Source organism: Macaca thibetana, chromosome 1 (genome assembly GCF_024542745.1).
Source record: "Macaca thibetana thibetana isolate TM-01 chromosome 1, ASM2454274v1, whole genome shotgun sequence".
Classification (NCBI taxonomy): Eukaryota; Metazoa; Chordata; class Mammalia; order Primates; family Cercopithecidae; genus Macaca; species Macaca thibetana.
Window position 1 is genome coordinate 47,118,597 of NC_065578.1, and position 13,384 is coordinate 47,131,980.

Here is a 13,384-nt window from a genome sequence, read left to right on the forward strand (position 1 = left end):
GTAGCATTATCCTCATTCTCTAGATAAGGAAACCGAAATACAGGGAGAAAACGTGCCCCAAATCACACACCTAGTAATGGATGGAACCAAGGCAGTGTGCCAGGGTTTGAACCAAAGCAGTGGCATGAACTCATGTGTGTCTGCTTGGAACATGGTGGTGATGGTGACTTCTCCACCTCCAGAGTGGGAGGATTCATTCATCCATTCATGCAACATATATGCATTGAGAGCTTAATCACAGCTTGGTGATAAAGTCCTGGTAGACAAGATAGGCAAGGTCCTTGCTCACACAACTTATTTTCTAGTTGAGAAGAAAAATTATGAACAAGCAAATCAATAAAAATGGAGATAATGTAAGTTACGGAGAATGTCTGGTGAGTGATGAGAAGAAGTCTGCCATGAGAATATCTGGGGGAAGAGCATGTCCAGCAGAGAGAACAGGCTGGGAAAAGGCCAGACGTGGGAGGCACCTTGGTGAGTTCAGGAAATACAAGGAAGTCCAGTGAACTTGGACCTAGGTCATAAGGGAGGAAATTCGTTTTTTGTTTTGTTTTATTTTGGTTTTTGAGACAGTGTCTCACTCTGTTGCCCGGGCTGGAATGTAGTGGTGCGATCTCTGCTCATGACAGACTAAGCCTCCTGGGTTCAAGCGATTCTCCTGTGAGGGAGGAAATTCTAACAGATAACGTTAGAGAGATGGGAGGGGCCAGGTGGAGTAGGACTTTGTATGTCAAGGTAAGGAGTTTGAATGCCAGCTTTGCTGAGAAGCTATAGGAGGGTTTTGAAGAAAGGTAACAGGATCCGATTTACATTTGTAAAAGAGCATTCAGATTTTGATGTGGGGGTGATGAGGCCAACACGTGGGGAGTTCAGGGAGTGATTCAGTAAGGATGCTAGAGCAGTAGTTAAAGGATATGATGATAGTGTCTTGGCCTAGGGTGATTGTAGTGAAATTGGAGGACAGTGAGCAAATTTGGTTCACACTCAGTGACCGTTTTGTGACATATATCATGTGGGAGGGAAAGAAAGAGAGGAATCAAAGGTGATGCTGAAGTTTTTGTCTTGAGCAACTGGCTCCAACACCTGAGATAGGGAGGCCTGAGGAGGAGCAGGGGTTGGAGGGAGTGGAGGGAAGGTATCAAGAGGCCACTGTTAGGTCATATTAAGCAAGAGCTGCTTGCTAGGATCCAAGTAGAGGTGTGAAGAAAACAGCTTGTAAGGGGATGAGCCTGGGGCTCAGGGCAGCAGTCCAGGCTGGAAGGATAAATTTAGTATCCATTGCACAAAGATGATATTTGAAGCCAAGGTGCTGTTAAAGAGAGGCAGAGAATGGAAGAAGGCCTAGGTGTAAGTCAGGGAAATCACTCATTTCAAGTGTGAAAGAGAGACATTCATCAAAAGAGACGGAAGTAGGAGAAAAACCAGGAGAGAGAGGTATCAAGACATCCAACAAAATGAAACAAAACAGGGAAGTGACCATTAAATTTGACCACGGGAGGCTGAAGTGAGACATTTCAGTGAATTCTTGGGGATGGAAGCTGAAGTGAAATGGGTTGAAGACAGAGAGGTGAGCAAGTGGAGACAGCCACTATAGGGACCTCTTTCTAGGAATTTTATGGTAAAGGGTAAAGAAATGGAGTGGAGTAAGAACAAGGGTCAATGGCAAGACTTTTAAAAATATGAGTCATCTATGTATTTGCAAGCCAATGTGAAGGATCTGACAGAGAGAGGGGAACTTCTGATCCCCAGAGACAGGGGTTCATGGGAGAAGTCCTTGAGAAGTACTAGAGCGGCAAGGGGCTTGGGATCCGGAGAGAACGGAGTGGCTAATTCTTTTTTGTTTGTTTGTTTGTTTTTTTGAGACGGAGTCTCACTCTGTTGCCCAGGCTGGCGTGCAGTGACACAATCTTGGCTCACTTCAGCCTCCACCTCCTGGGTTCAAGTGATTCTCCTGCCTCAGCCTCCTGAGCAGCTGGGACTATAGGCATGCGCCACCATGCCCAGATAGTTTTTGTATTTTTAGTACAGATGGGGTTTCACCACATTGGCTGGGATAGTCTTGATCTCTTGACCTTGTGATGCTCCTGCCTCGGCCTCCCAAAGTGCTGGGATTACGGGTGTGAGCCATTCCACCCAGCCCTGGAGTGGCTAATTCTTGTTAGGACGTTTCATCTCTGATTATAGGAGAGAAGGCCTCAAGCATGTGAATGATGTAGGTAGTCTGGTGGCTAGATAATGCTGTTCTGGGAGAATGATTTCCACTTTCTCAGAGAGGAAGATCTATCTGAGCTCTGACTTGAGCCACTGGTCAGCTCCTAGTCCTGATCGTTGATACACACTAAGCCAGTCCTGGCGCCAGACTGAGCTCTTCTCATAGACTGAATGTCTAGTTCTGTCCAGCCACCTCCCTTTGTTGATAAGAAAGAAGCTGGGAAGGCTTCTTTCACTATGGTGACTCAGCATAACCCATCTCTATAGCTGAAGAGAAAACTTGAAGCAAAGCCAGGCTCAGCAGGACCTGGATAGGTCCACAGATGAAAGGGAATCCCCCAAACTTGTCAGAGGAGGGCTTGGTAAGAGTAGAACCACTTATGGGGCATGTCATGACCACATAGAGCCAAGAACAGGAGGCTCTCGAAATGGACCAAAAGTTGGGATTCATTAGAAGGAAAGGCCCAGACTGAAGTAGGTTTGGAAAACGAATGAGGCTGGTCATGAGGACATGCAAGCAGATCTGAATGAAGTGGGTTGGGTGGAGTTAGGGGTGATCCAACTAAATCTTGGACTGCTAAGTGCTCTTCAGTGTTTTCCTTCTTTGTGGACTCTTGCAGGGCCAATGTGGTCTACACAAATAGATTTACACATTTATATGGTGATCGAGAGTTTATAACTGTAAAATATATGCTGTATAAGAAAAGGCTTTGGCCAGGCACAGACTCACATCTGTAATCCCAGCTCTTTGGGAGGCTGAAATGGGCAGATTGACTGAGCCCAGGAGTTTGAGACCAGCCGGGGCAACATGGTGAAACCCCATTTCTTCAAAATATAAAAAAATTAACTGGGCATGGTGGCACACACCTGCAGTTCCAGCTACTTGGGAGGTTGAGGTGGGAGGATGGCTTGAGCCCAGGAGGCAGAGGTTTCAGTGAGCCAAGATCATGCCATTTCACTCCAGCCTAGGCAACAGAGTGAGACCTTGTCTCAAAAAAAAAAAAAAAAAAAAAAAAAAAAAAAGAAAGAAAGAAAGAAAGAAAGAAAAGAAAGCCTTTACTACCATTAGTAGTGGATTGGATTAGGTTCAATTCTCTACTCCCATTTTATGTTTGAAAGCCCTTTTCGTCAGTCTTATCAAGTAGTTGTCTGGACACTGCTTATGATATTTAGTGACAAGAAGCTCACTAAAGTCTTCACTTAAGGCCTAGCTTAATCCCTCCAGACCTCAATTTCCTCTTCTGCAAAGTGAGGAACAATAGTAATGTGTATCTTACAGGTTTGTTATGGGAATCAAGTTAGATAATGCATGTGAATGCATTTTGTGTACTGTAAAGGGCTGTGAATATTACTTCTGTCATCATTATTAACAATACTAAGAAAAAGAAGAGACCTCAAAAGTATTTCCTGTGCTACTTTCAAGTTCTCTTAAAAAGTCGTGAAAGGGCCTGAATCACCTGCAACATGGATGCCTTGTGGAAGGAGCCATGGAAGTCTGTGTCATGGTGACACCCGGGGCCACTGCATGGAGCAGGTGGGCAGGTTGCACTTCGCAGGAGGGGGCTCTGTTGAGGAGGTGAGTGGCAGTGAAATCCAGCCAGCACTCCACTTGTCCAGCCATGTGCCCTGGCAAGGAGCTGCATCTGCAATGATTCCGCCAGGCACCATATAGGCTAGCACCCACCGGCATGCTTCCTGAAATGTTTAGGTTTGCTTGACCTTTAATTAGCAAATCCAGTCATGGAGAATCAGATAAGTTTCTTATCTTCAGCCATTGGAATTTTCATGATGACTTTTCCATCTGTATACCCACCCTGGTCTTTCCTCTACTTGAATGCCTTGCTTTCCTCTCAAACTCATTATGTCCAAATTCATACCTCCATTTTTCTCAGTTGAGAGTTTGGGCTGGATTCTCTACTCCCATTTTATGTTTGAAAGCCCTTTTCTTGAATCTTATCAAGTAGTTTTCTTGACACTGCTTATGACATTTAGTGCCAAGAAGCTCACTACTGCCTCAGGTAGCTGATGCCACTTTGAAGCCGCTCTTCACATTCAGAAACTTCTATCTACTGAGTCCACACCTGCCTACCTGGAGCTTACACCCACTAGTCCCTGGTTCCTGCCTTTGGGACCACATGGAACAAATCTCTATCTTCGTCACGACAGCTATTCATTGATTTGGGTAGAGGGATCAAGTTACCCTGTGTCTTATTGCTATTTCTTCCATTTCTTATATGAAAGCTTTTGCTTCTTTTCACTCTCCTGTCCACTAAAACAATTCTTTTTGTCTAGAAATGACACCAATACTTTATAGTTTTTTCATTCATTGATTTACTAACTCATTCATCCAACATTATGTGCCCTAGGATCTAAGGCTAAGAGAGATGAAGTGATTTGTCCAGGGTCTTACAGTTCCTAAGCTTTTATATGACTCAGATCCATGTTATTTCACTAACACACAGCTGCCTCTATGTAGAAGCAGTGGCCCTGGAGTCCAGGCAACTTCTGAAGTGGCAGAAGCTTTTGCAGACTCACCAACTTAATAGATTCTTTTGTTGTTGCTGTTGTAATTTTTAGTTTAGTTTAATTTTTTGCCTCTGAACATTTTAGTAATCTATCCATAGTGTTTAGCATTCCCATCTCTTTCTCCCCTTCTCAAATCAGCAGCTTAGCCAGGCACAGTGGCTCATACCTATAATCTTTGAGATGTCACTTTGGGAGGCCAACCAAGGTGGAAGGATGGCTCAAGCCCAGGTGTTTGAGACCAGCCTGGGCAACATAGGGAGACCCTGTATCTACAAAAATTAAAAAAATTCGCTGGGCATGATGGTGCACACCTGTGGTCCTAACAACTCAGGAGGCTGAGGTGAGAGGTTCGCTTGAACCTGGGAGGTCGAGGCTGTGGTGATCCATGATTGCGCCACTACGCTCCAGCCTGGGAAACAGAACACGAACTGAAAAAAAACAAAAAACAAAAAAGAAAAGAAAAAGAAAAAACATCAACAGCTCCTGGTCTAACCTATTCAATATAAACTATTTTCTCACAGTTCTAGATCTCTTTTCCAGTAATGTTATAGATTGAAATCACCATTTCTAGCTACAACATAAAGCATTAGCCCAGGACTAGAGAAACATGAGTCCTTAAGACCGTGAATTCAAAAAATTCTCACATATACAGGGAACAAGTGTGGTTAGACGCTTCATGAGAGTAGAGACCATGTCAGGGTTTTTCATTTTGCATTGTGTGTGGCTCATATTCATAATAGCTGCTACTGCTGGCTGCTGTGACTAATTGCTAATATATCGGAGCACTAATTATATGACAGGCATTTAACAATGTATGGGAGTTCCAGTTGTTGGCCTCCTCACAAATACTTGGTCTTGCCGGGTTTTGTAATTATAGCCATCCTACTGAGTTGAAGTGGCATCTAATTGGATTGTAATATGCCTTTTTCTTTTCTTTCCTTTTCTTTTCTTTCTTTCTTTTTTTTTGGCTTTTGAAACTGGGTCTTGCTCTGTCACTCAGGCTGGAGTGCACTGGCACCATCTCAGCTTACTGAAAGGGGCTCCTCATGGGCTCAAGGGATCCTCCCATCTCAGCCTCCCGAGTAGCTGGGACCACAGGCTTGCACCACCACACCCAGCTAATTTTTTAGTTTTTAGTAGAGATGAGATCTTGCTATGTTGCTCAGGCTGGTCTTGAACTCCTGGGTTCAAGTGATCCTCCTGTCTTGGCCTCCCAATGTGCTGGGATTATAGGCATGAGTTACTGTGCCTGGCCGCTAATGATTAATGGTGTTGAGCATCTTTTCATATACCTATTTGCCATTCTTACATTTTATTTGGTGAAGCTTTTGTTCAAATCTTTTGCACATTTATACTGGGCTATTTTGGCTTTTTATTTTTGAGTTGTGATAGTTCTTTATGTATTTCGTATACAAGTGGTTTGTGAAACGTAGTTTTGCAAATATTTTCTCATGGTTTGTGTTTTCGTTTTCTTAATGGTTCTTTTGGACAGCAACTATTTCAATTTTGAAGAAATCCAAATTATCAATTGTTTTCTTTAATAATTTGTGCATTTTTTCTTCTATTTAAAAAGTCTTGGCCTAACCCAAGGTGGCTAAGATTTTCTCTCCTTTGTTTTATTCTAGAATTTTTATAGTTTTAGGTTTTCCACTTCAGTCGGTGATCCATTTTTACTTGGACCTTGTATGAGTTGTGAGATAAGGATCATGGGCAAGGGTGCTGCTGCTTCTTTTCCTCTTCCTCCTCCTACTCCCTCCACTTCTCCCCTTGTTCCTCTTCCTCCTTCTCTTCCTCATCCCCTTCTGTTCTTTTCCTCTTCCATCTCACCTTCTTTTCCCCACTTCTTCCTCTTTCCCCTCATCTTCCTCCTCCTCGTTCCCCCTTCCTCTTCTTTCTCTTTTCCTTTTTGCTAATGGATATCTATGTCCCAACACCATTTGCCTTTTTTGGTTTTTTTTCACAGCATCTGGAAAAAAACATCTTTAATTTCCCTCTTTCTACAGCCCCTTTTATCCTGGGAACAAAGACCATCAATTCTGAGATTTGTGAGGCAAATCTAGACCCTTCATTGGTTGCGTGTATTTTGGGTCAGTGGAGAATTCCATCTGTCGGGGTATTTGCTGCATCACAACAGTTGTTGAATTTTTTTCAGGCAACAGAAGAACACTGTCTACCAAAGTTGGCAGTCCCTGAATAGCCTGAGTCCAGGGGAAACCGAGATGGATCTTCTGGTCACTTGGGAGTGAACTCAGCATGGAATCTGTAACAGTGGATACGATGTAGGTCATTGGGGGACTGGGTGATTACAAGCTTTGCTTTCGCCCGAAAGCTAAGGGGATTGAGCATCCCATGATGTTTCAGTTTACTATGTATTTGCCTGACAACATTTATTGAAAGATTACCCTTTCTGTATAGAAGTGCCTTGGTACCTTTATCAAAAATCAGTTATCATTTTTGTGTGAGTCTGTTTTTGGACTCTGTAGTTCTATGCCATTGGTAGACATATCTATATTTACAGCAACATCACACTGTATTACTATAGTTTTATACTTAGTCGTGAAACCAGGTATTAAGTCTCTAATTTTGTTCTTCATCTTTGATGTAGTTTGGACATTTGTCCCTGTGTAAATCTCATGTTGAATTGTAATCCCTAACGTTGGAGGTAGGGCCTGGTGGGAGGTGTTTGGATCATAGGGGCTGATCTCTCATGAATGGCTTGGGCCATCCCCTTAGTGATAGGAGAGCTCTCACTCTGAGTTCACATGAGATCTGGTCATTTAAAAGTGTGTGGTACCTCCCTTCTGCTCTCTCTCTCTTTCTCTCTCTCTTACTCTTGCTTTCACTATATGAAGTGACTGCTCCTGCTTCACTTTCCTCCGTGAATAAAAGCTCCCTGAGGCCTCTCCAGAAGCAGATGCCTGTATGCGTTCTGTTCAGCCTGCAGAACTGTGAGCCAATTGAACCTCTTTTCTTATAAATTACCCAGTCTCACGTATTGCTTTATAGCGTTTGTTTGGCTATCAAATTATTTGTATTTTCATATAAATTTTAAAATCAACTTGTCAATTTCTGCAAAAAGTCTCCTGGGATTTTGATACATATGGTCATGAATCTCTAGATGAACCAGGGGAGAATTTACATCTTAATAATATTGAGTCTTATAATCCATAGGCATGGTTTATCTCTGTTTAGATTTTCTTAAACTTCTCTCAGCAATATTTTGAGTTACTCAGTGTACATATCTGTACACCTTTTGTAAAATTTTTCCAAAGCATTTCATGATTTTTAATGCTCTTAGAAATAGTACTTAAAATTTTTCAACTTGAAAAATGGAAAGTATGTAAAATACAATTAAAAGTTGTATATTATTCTTGGTTTCTATAACCTTGCATTTTCTGCATCTACTGAAATGATCAAATGGATCTATAAATATATTCCCTCCTCTTACTCTTGCTACTAGTAATCTGAATCTTCTTTTTATTTTTTCCTGGTCAGTCTGGTCAGAGGTTTATCAATTTATGTCTCCCCAAATAACCAGCTTGGGCTTTACTGACGTTCTCCATAACTTTTCTCCATTCTCTTTCCCTGTTTTCTGTTTTAATTTTTGTGATTTCCTTCCTTTTCTGCTTGCTTTGGTTTTAGTTTTCCCTCCTTGTTCTCATGTTTTAAGATGTAAACTCAGGTCATTAATTTTAAACCTTTCTTTATTTCTAAGATAAGCCTTTAATTCTACATATTTTTCTTTATCAGCATTTCATAGATTTTGGTATTTGTTTTTTCATTTTGATTTAATTAAAAATACTTTGCAATTTCCTTTCTGATTTCTTCTTTGTCCCATGGGTTATTTAGAAATGCATTGTTTAATTTCCAAATTATTGGGTATGTTCCAGATTTCTTCCTGTTATTCATTTCTAATTTAATTATCTTGTAGTCAGAGAACATACTTTGTATGATATTAATCTTTTTGAATTTATTGAGACTTGTCCTATGGCACTGAAAAAGATTTATCTTAATAGGTGTTCTGTGGACCCATGAAAAGAATGTTTATCTGTTGTTTGGTGAAATGTTCTGCAAATGCCAATGACATTAAGTTGATGACAATGTTTTTCAAATTATCATAATCTTATTTTTTGTCTACCTAGTCTATCAATTATTGAGAGAGGAGTGTTGAAGTCTCAAGTATGATTTTGGAGTTGTCTATTTTTCCTTTCACTTCTGTGAGTTTTTGCTTCATGTTCTTAGAAACTCTACTATTAGGTACATATACATTTTGGTCATGTTCTCTTGATTGATTAAATACTTTATCATTATGAAATGACCTTTTTATCTTTGGCAAGATTTCTTGCTCTGAAGTCTATTTTGTCTGATATTAATAAATCTACACTCACTGTATTTCGATTAGTGTTAGCATCATATATCTTTTTTCCGTGTCTTGCTTATAACCTACTGTGTCTTTATATTTAAAGTGGATTTCTTGTAGGCACCATATAATTGAGTTTGTTTTTTTGTTCCAATTTGACAATTTTTTAAATTTAATGTGATTATGGGTCTGCTTGAGTTTAAATCTACCATTTTGCTGTCTGTTTTCTATTTGTTCCATTTAGATTAACTGACTATTTCTTGTGGTTTCATTTTCTTTTGTAACCTTAGCAGCTTTTTCCCTCCTCTCGTCTTCCTCCTCCTCCTCATCTTCCCCCTTGTTCTTCTCCTTCTCTGCTTTCTATTTCCCTTTACCTATATCCTCCTTTTCTTTTTAAATAAATTATTGCCTCATGGTCCATAGTGCACATGCCCAGGTTACTGGCAGAAGTTAGTCTCTCTGTCTCTTTCTGTCTCTCTTTATTTATTCTCCTTTATTCTCATATCTCATTCCCTTTCTCCTCACCACATAAGCAACAATTACAAGTTTAATGTATTTTTTTGTTTGTATATGTCCTTGCAAATATGTATACCTATTTTGTGTGCATATATTTTTAATTTAGATAAATTATGTTGTGTAATTAATCTGACTCTGTTCTGTTCTTTTGCACCAAACAGTATACTCTTAACAATCAATTTATTTCTTCTGACTGCTATGTAACACTCAGTAGTAATATTTCACATGTTTTACCTGTCTACTCTCTGAGTGATGATCTTTCAGGTTGCCTACAACTCCGACTCCAGAAATAATTCTCTTATACACCTAGATTGGCTTTTTTAAGGAATGCATATCCCAGAGTGTAATAGCTGACTTATAGACTATGCATATACCTAATTTGACAGAGTGGTGGGGGCTGTTCTTTAGAATGGCTCCACCACTCAATAATCCTGCTATATGAGAGTTTCCTATATCCCTGCAAATCTTGTTGTTTATCCAGCTTTCTAATTTTTATTGGTATAAATTACATAGGGGACATTTCTCTGTCTACTAATAATTTTGAGCAACTCTCCTAATACTTTTCCTCTTTTTGAGTTTCTGCTTTTGAAAATTGCCTATGCACAAATATCCTTTGCTCACTTTTCTCATGGCTTTTCTTTTTCTTGTTGATTTGTAGGAGTTTTTGTATGTTTTCGATTTTAATCCCTTGCCAGTTTCAGACGTTGTGAATACTTTCTATTATTTATTTATTTTCTCCATAGAGCCCTTCATTGCGTAGAAATCTTTTTAAAAATATAATGGAGTAATATTTATCTTTTCCCACTTGTGCTTTTAATGTTTTGTGTGTGAAATTATTCCTCATATCTAAGTCATAAAGATAAACTTCTACATATTCTATTAACTTTAAATTTTTAAATCTTCTATTAACTTTATCATTCTTCTGATAACTTTATTTTTTGTCTTTCACGTTTGTGTTTTTAATCCACATAATACCAGCTTTGTATATGATATTAAGTAAGAGATCCAGTTTTCCTCTTCTACATATGGTTAACTAATTTTCCAACATGACATACTTAACAATTTGTAGTGAGTTGATTCGTCATATTCCATTGTATGTAAAGTTTTTTATAGATGTGTCTGTGAGTGTCCTAGCAGGACACAGAATGCAAGCTGAAATGGGGTGACGGAGGAGAACTTAATGAAGTACTCCCAGGTTAAGGACACCAACAAGGATTGGTAGGATACTCAGTAGCAACAGTGGGGAAGTCTTATCTCCCATTCTCCAGCTCCTACCCACCAAGTATGAACAAGCAGTTGAAGGGAGTGGCTATCAAACCCAGAAAAAGCTGTAGCTGGTGTTCTGGTCTTGGGCATATGAGTGCAGCCTGTCAGGGGAGTGCTAGGGCATAACTACCCTCTAACTCCTTTTCTCTCCAACCTCCCTCCAGTGACTCTGTTTGGCCGAACTCAACAGGTAATCACAGGACAAGTAAGTATAGTTAACGCAATGCAGGAGGTCAGCCTCTCATATGAAGCTAGAGAAGGGTGGAGAAAGGTTGTGGAGGGGCAAACCAAGAATATCCAGTGCAATACATGTGAGAGTGTGAGGGTGTGTCTCTGTGCTCTCTGTTCTGAGACAGTGCCTCTATCTCTTATTGGCCATTATTACAGTGTTTTTATTATCTTGCTTTTGTAGCATGTTGATATCTGGAAGAGTGAGGTTCTCCTTTTTTCATTATTAAGATTTAACATTTTTAGGTTAACTGCATTTGAATTCCTCCATGTACATTTTAGAGTAAGTGTATTGCATCCTCAAGAAATCAACTGATATTTTGATTGGCTTCGTATTATATGTTTATATTAAGTTTGGAGAAGGAGCATGTTTTTAATATTAAGTCAGCTCATTCATGCACAGGAATGTCTCTCTACTTATTCACACAATCTTCTATACCTTATATTAGTGTTACACTCTTCTACATAGAGGTCTATTGTATTCTTGGTTACATTAATTCCTAGTTAATTGGTTAAATTAACCACTTATCTTGTATCTTGTTTTCTTGGTTAAATTAATTCCTAGATTAATTAATTCCTAGATTTCTACATTGTGGATACTATAAATGGTGCACATATTTAGTGAATGCCTTCTATGTGCAGGCCCTATGCCTGGTGCTATGGATACCAGTAGTGAGTGTGACATGGGCCCTGGTTTCATAGACCCGACACTGCAAAGACAGACATCACACATTAAACAGACAAATATATGACCACACGTTGTGTTGAGTGCTCTGAAACAAAGGCCCAGCTTTCGTCCCTGGACTTCTGCCTTTGCTGTGTCATTTCTTAGGGCTCTGTGTCACTACTCTTACAAAGATCCAGGCCTGGTGTCAGGAGACAGGATTTCCAGTCCCAAATCTGATTCTATCTAGCCAGTTTGTTCATCTTTAGAATGAAAGGTTGGACTAGTCAGTCTTTTAGGGCTCTTTAGCAGGATCTGTCTTCCTCCCTCCCTCCTGCCCTACCTTTCTTCCTCCATGATTGAGTGTGAAAGAAAGAACAGTAGTACCTGGGGAAGGGAAATTGCTCTGTCTAGTTTTAAGTGCTATGGAGATACTCAGCTGTTAAAGGGCCCACCACCGTAGAACGTGCAGGTGTGGATCTTAGGAGGCTTCCATGCTGGAGGTGTACAATTGAGGGATACCACTGGAGTTCTGATGTGAATGAGAGCACTTAGAAGGAATGGATACAAAAGAAGAGGAGGACTAAGAATAGACCCTGAGGGGCTGAGCCATTTAAAGTGAAGTAAGAAGGGAGAAGGGTCTTTCAGAGGAACCTTGCCACAGGATTAGCATTACAGGGCAAAAAGTTTTACATCTCGTAGGAAGGCACTTTGGAAGTTTAATTAATGACCAAAATCAATCGTTTAGAATCCTTTTTACATCATTCTTACTCTGGAAAAAAAAAGCTGGTCAAATTGATGACCTTCTATGATTTCAAAAGTATAGCACTTATTTTTAATGAGTTTATTTCTAAGATGTTAGAGTGAGCAACCTTATTGGTAGTTGCCTCCATTTCCCCATTGATAAAATGACCGTAATGAGACTTATTTGATGAGGTTGTGGTGAGGGTCAAACTAGATTCTGGGAAAGTAAGACATGTCTGCAGAATTAGGAAATCCTACTGTTATTCTTTATGCTAGTACCAAGGGTTAAATTTGCTTTCTGTCTTTGACCTTTTTTCCCCATTCAGTGACTAACTTTTTTGTAAACTAATGTTCATTCCATTCTCATATATCTCTTCTGTCCCAGTTTCTCTGGGTTCCCCACGCCCAGCAGTTGGGAGATCAGAAAGATACCATCTGCTGATTAATAAACAGACATGTATTCCTTCCTAAGTTGATTGAATCAGGGTGTCTCTTGACCCTCATTCTGAATGTTCATACATTCCAACACATAGTCGCTGATCTAAGGTCCCACCCAGAGGCTCTGTGGCTGGGATGAATCACATCTGAACTGACCATCCTTCCTGGAACCCATGGGCTACAACATGTGTGAGCTCAGCTGAAGTAGATACCTTCCACCTACTGAGAACAGGGCTGGCTCCTGGCGATCACATCTTACAGTCTACAGGGGCCCCTGATCAGTAAGGGCTGAGGATTGCAGATGGAAGGTCTACTGAGCACCCCACGGGTTCAGTCCTAGGGTGGAGGGTGTTGGTGGTGGAATAAAAACAATCAAGAGACTGGGTCCTAGCTCCTAGGAGGAAAGAAGGTGGCTGAGGATGGTGGTAAGT

At 40.4% G+C, this 13,384-nt stretch overlaps 1 protein-coding gene across 2 annotated transcripts in view; it reads left to right on the top strand.

Annotated features, from left to right (window-relative positions):
• The first annotated feature begins 6,397 nt into the window (after positions 1–6,397).
• LOC126961605 (putative selection and upkeep of intraepithelial T-cells protein 1 homolog) overlaps positions 6,398–13,384 on the top strand; it is a 206,622-nt gene continuing 199,635 nt past the window's right edge. For both annotated transcript variants that reach the window (XM_050802162.1, XM_050802143.1), the window contains exon 1: positions 6,398–7,016. The gene's annotated coding sequence lies outside the window, so the exon portion shown is untranslated. The remainder of the gene's footprint in view (positions 7,017–13,384) is intronic.